We start from the raw sequence: 5,686 nt of genomic DNA on the forward strand, positions 1-5,686 counted from the left end.
TGTAAATAATACACTAATATGTATTAGTTCCATAAACCATTACATGAGTGTGTTCTACGAAATCTTATGAATTACTGAATATGATTTCCCACTCATTGTGTGCCCCTATACCATCAAATGATCAATGGTACTAAGAGAATACAACCAAGTAGGGAAAATAAAAACAATAATGCAAGTATGCTATATTTTGTATAATGTGCTTATGTAAGGTTCTTACAAGAACTTCCAATCATCATACAAGTTGGAACAAAAAAGCCCTAGACTCATTTATTGCTCCCAACCACATGCCACTATGTCGACCATCAAGATCCCCTTATTCTTATTACTCTATGAGAAAAATGGACTATGGGGTCAACTCACCCAAGGACCATAGTCAGCAGGGGGTTCTTCGCCTAAGGGTCTCTTAATAGCGGGCCCATTTGCCCCTAGACCACTGATCGTAAGCTCACCTAATCCAAAGCAGAGGACCTGAATATTAAGGTTGGTCAAGCTAAGAGTCACCACTTTCCACGATGAGTACGAATTTCCTCACTACCCTCATCAATATTGTCGCAATTGACACAATCCTTATTATTAGTCATTATGAGGCTATGAGTAAAGTTTGCACTAGGGAGAGTGTGTCCTTTATATTTTGTGTCATGTGTCATGATCCCCATGGCCACTACCGATAAGTATGGATGTGAGTAATCCAAGAAGATCAGTGGCTCCACTCATAGTATAAATTTGAAATTTCTTAGAAATTACCAATGGTAACAAAATCAAAAACTGACTTACAATCTCGAAACTTTCTAGACTTTTAAAGTTTTGGATTGATTACTTTCATACCTGAGATGATTACCCAAAACAACTTGTATAGGTAGAGGGCATGGTAAGCTGCAACTACAAGACATGTCGTACATCCTAATAGAGATAATGATGGACATTGCATAAATCAACATGTAAGGCACTCCTATAAAATTAGATCCACATGACAAGATTGAAATATTGATAATGAAAGGACAAAACCTAAAAACAAATTTGCTGCTCTTCGTGAAACAAAATGTGGAGCCTCTAGCTAAGCAAGTTTTAATAAGAAAGTTGAAGCAACTAGGCTCAAATAAGTAGGTGATAGTGAGAGGATAGTGATAAGCCAATTCGACCACCAATTTTTTGATTGTCCTCTAATTTTGTGAGGGATGAGAGAGTTGATGTTACCCTCATAAACTTTTAGGGTGGACTTGATTACATTTCCAACTACAAAAAGAAGGAAGAAAAACAACGAGTTCATGAAAAATGCCTTTCATACAAATTTGCAAACAAATTTGCACGAGTCTTATTTCTTAGCTTACCATGGTTAAGTATGAATTGATATAGCCACCCAGCAGCTTACCATGGTTAAGTATGAATTGATATAGCCACCCAGCATCGCCAATCAAAACCTTTGGTACATCCAGAACCACAAACGATGGATAAGTCTAATGGCTTCTGCTTTGATGTACATGTTAAATATAACTCTCTCTCTCTCTCTCTCTCTCTCTTAATGCACAAACAAACTGTTCAATTATCTCTTTCAAAATATGCACACTTGACATGAAATTTGAATGGTTGTATATGTAAACATATTTATGTTGCAAATATGTATACAATTGATGGATTCAATGGCAAATCATCCAAATCGAAACAACTTGCATCCATCTTTTCACAAAGTGTATTAGTAATAAGACTTTGACAATAAAATGATAAAACCTCCACAAACTTGAAAATATGTTGCTTTCATCATAGAATGAAAAGTATTGTCAGAGATAAAACAACTTATCATGTAGCTTATGCACTGAAAGGACTAAACTTCTGACAAGATTTAACTTCTCCCCATGCATTTGTGAAAGCATAGCTGATATCCTCTAGAGCATTGCCAATAACATAAATTTAATTTTTGGCTACAACTGATCATTCTAGATTTGACCTTCACTCTTATACATGATAATGCACCTTATTCTATGTGATAGATAGATTTGAAAGAAAACACAACTCAAACAAGGAAAAGAAACGGTGTTCGAAAAATTTGTTAAAGGTTTAACTTCTCCCCATTCATTCATACGGTCTTTTCAAAGTTTCTAGAGCAAGAGCAAGCTGCATTTCAATAGCATAAAGCAAGCAAATATCCACAACATGGCTTGCTCAAGTAATCCTATCGAGGGTCTCTTTTTCGATGTTATCGGAGTGCTTGCTATATCAAATTTTGACCTCAGGAAAGCAATTGAGGTCAAAACCATTTAAGTAGTGGATATCCAAATTATCCAATCTAAAGGGTCAAAGAGGCATTTTTTACTCTAGCGTTAAATGGAGGAGCTTCTTGCTCATTAAAAAGGGTCATAGTTTAGAGTGTTGATATGTTTCGGCAACGTGTGGGGTTTGTGAAGTTCAAGGCATAGGTGATAGATGATGCCACCAAAAAACCACTTCCAAGTATTGTGTTTGTGCTTGGTGGAGCAGTAGCCATTCTTATTTTACTAGAATGCAATGGAGGAACGTATGATGTTTCTTATAGAGATCAAGCATAGGTTCTAATCGATTGTGTTCTCATTGAGCTACCTATAGGTATGCTGGATGATGATGTGGGAGACTTTGTTGGTGCTGTTGCTTATGAGGTAGAGGAGGAAACATGCCTAAGATAAATACTACTGATTTGGTTAATCTTACATATTTTCTCAACAAGCTAACTGGACAACAAATATACTCTTCTCCAGGTGGATTTGATGAAAGAATCACTTTATGCCTCTACAAAAGCCATGTAAAACAATAGGTAATTGATTCTTCAACACTTGCCCCACATGCATCAAGTGCTCTTCCCTTGACTTTCTTTTTTACAAAGAAGAATGGCATTGATCAAGGACAAAACAATGGTACTTACTTGCAGATCAGCACAATAAGCAGTTGATCTTGCTTTGTGAATGGTTAGGCATTTACGTCATCAAAGAATAGACCCTTGATAAAAATGACTCCATGATCATGGGTAGAAGATGTATGTGTATGTTTGTATCACACCCAACATAAAACAACATGTGGGAAACCAACGATTGTACCTTTCGACTTCCCCTCGTTAGGGGGGGCCATGTTCTCTAACTAGCACATCAATCCCCTCTTCAAAAGGCCTTTCATTATTTAGAGGCGGGGTCATGTTACCTGCATTAGCACTTAGGAGTGGTTTGAGCATTTTCCCTAGCACCCATCCACAATGGGTCCTTTTGCCTTACAAGCACATACAAAGCAAACTAATCAGTAGGGGTGGGAGGGTCTCTCTAGTAGTATAGCACTGGGTTGAAAGGGATCGACCCTCAACATTAGTGGTTTGGGAGGGGGACATTGTAGAAGTGTGTCAACTAGGACAATAGTATGATGCTTCAACTCCTCTATCCTTACATTATTCCCTAGTTAAGCTAACCCTATGTTATGATTCCACTTTTGATTCCAAGGGCAATGAGCTTTTAGTTTACCTCCTTGTCATTAAGCTTATATATTTGAAGAGGCACTTAGTGCATCCACTTGGCACTTGATCATTTTTTTTCTTAATTCAAAGGCATTTTTGCATGGGGTTTTATCATCTCTAATGGGATTAAAAAAGTCATATTCCTCCAATGACAAGCTTTCTAGAGAAAGGGATTTGTCTTACCTATATGCGCACTCAAGAAAGAGGACATAGAGCATGGAATTTTCAACATAAACAAGGTGGCAAAGACAAGATGAGAACAAAACAAAAATGGAATGCAGACTCGTCCATTGGATGGAAAACCATATATAGGAAAGCTCTCTTGAATTTTCTTTGCATTTGTAATACTCCTAACTTGTGAAATCTTTGTCTTATGCTTAGCATTTAGTAAGAGCTTTGGCATGTGCTTGAGCTTGCTTTACATTTTTTAATGCCTTTGCACTAAGAGATTTACATGTGCTTGTGCTTGTTTTGCAATTGCCCAATGAGTTTGTCACTACCACGAATGCATTATTTTTCATTTGAATTCATTGGCCATTGGATTTAAGGAAAGTACCAAAAGAACTAGAAAAAGGAAAGCTTTGAGGAGTACAAGAAAAACTAAAAAAGGAAACCAAAGTAGAAGTTTGTCCTTGGGAAGAAGAAAACGATGCTAAGACCTTAACATATATGTTGAATATTTGTTAATGATTTTATCCACCACTGCATTAAATTTTGCACTTAATTTTTTATTTTACACATAGTATACATGTTTTTGTGTTTCTCTTTTTGAATTTATAATACATAAAAGCTAACAATGTCTCTCATACTTTCTCAACTTTATCAAATTTCTCAAAGCCATTTTTTCCCAAACCAAGCTTTCAAAGTGATGTTTTAAAATTCAAAGCATTCTTATAAATCATGGAAACAAGATCTCAAATAAGTTTCCATGGTAGGTAGATGGAGGAGATAAAATTTCCTAGTAATAACCTTAATTTGGACATTCTTTCTCAAGTGCATACTTTAGCAGTTTTAGCATGCTAGATATAATTAAACATTACTCTATTTTTTAGTAAGTTTTGTAAAGGTAATGTCCATTTTCCATTTTGGTAATGAGGCCCAACCCACCTACCATTGGGTCTATCACTACTTGGAATGGGTGGTTTGCCTCCGCTTGGATCCCAAAATTCCATTAGCCCAAGGGGGTAACACATAGCATAAGAACCTGCATGGACACAATTTGAAAAACATAGATAGTATTGATTATGTTTATTCTTATCACATAAGAAAATACAACCAAGAAGAGAAAATCAAAACAATAATGCAAGTATGCTATATTTTGTATAATGTTCTCATGTAAGGTTCTACAAGAACTTCCAATCATCATATAAGTTGGAAAAGAAAAGCACTAGACTCATCTTTCCCACCCAACTGCAGGCCAGTACATCAACGACCAGGATCCCGTTATTCTTGTTACTCTCTGAGATGATTGGACTATGGGGTCAACTAACCTAGGGACCATAGTGCTCAAGGGGTGATTCGTCTAAGGGTCTCTCAGGTGCTGGGCCCATTTTCCCTAGACTAATTATCCTAACCTCACCCAAGCCAAACTAGCACTACAAGACAATGCTGCCATACACGCGTTTCATACACGCGATAAATTACGAACGCGTGTATGGTCGCGCTTGTATTTGAATAGAATCGGGCGCGTGTATTTTAGCATTTAAGTTCGCGTGTATATTTGCATTTATCAACGCGTGTATAAACGCGTTTATATACACGCAGTAATACACGCATAAATACACGATAATATTTACGGGGTAATACTCGCTATTATACACGGATAAATACACGCCACTGTACACGGATTAATACACGCATGGCAGAGAAAAACTGAAAAAAAACTGAATTCCTTAACAAAATTAAAAACTATTTTCCTTAAACCATCTCATAGTACATTACAGTATACATCATTACACAATCCCACTACATGCATTTACAACAATGAAATATATTCAAAAATAAATCATGCATATGAGATGATAGAAATGTCATCAATTTAGAACATACAGTGACGGATTGGTTAGGGTTCGATCTCATCTTCAATAAGATCCATCCTTGTCAAACGATCAACATCAATATCCATTTGATCAATTGGTAAGGCTACGATTAAATTTATTCCACTATCGATATTCTGTACTCCATTGATAATGGTATCGATGTCCTGATCATCCTCATCAA

At 36.5% G+C, this 5,686-nt stretch overlaps 1 pseudogene; it reads left to right on the forward strand.

Annotated features, from left to right (window-relative positions):
- Positions 1-2,148: 2,148 nt before the first annotated feature.
- On the forward strand, positions 2,149-2,782 carry LOC147617070 (nudix hydrolase 14, chloroplastic pseudogene; annotated as a pseudogene).
- The last annotated feature ends 2,904 nt before the right edge of the window (positions 2,783-5,686 follow it).

This window comes from Cibotium barometz, chromosome 37 (assembly GCF_041138505.1).
Source record: "Cibotium barometz isolate CiBa-2024 chromosome 37, ASM4113850v1, whole genome shotgun sequence".
In the NCBI taxonomy this organism is placed as follows: domain Eukaryota; kingdom Viridiplantae; phylum Streptophyta; class Polypodiopsida; order Cyatheales; family Cibotiaceae; genus Cibotium; species Cibotium barometz.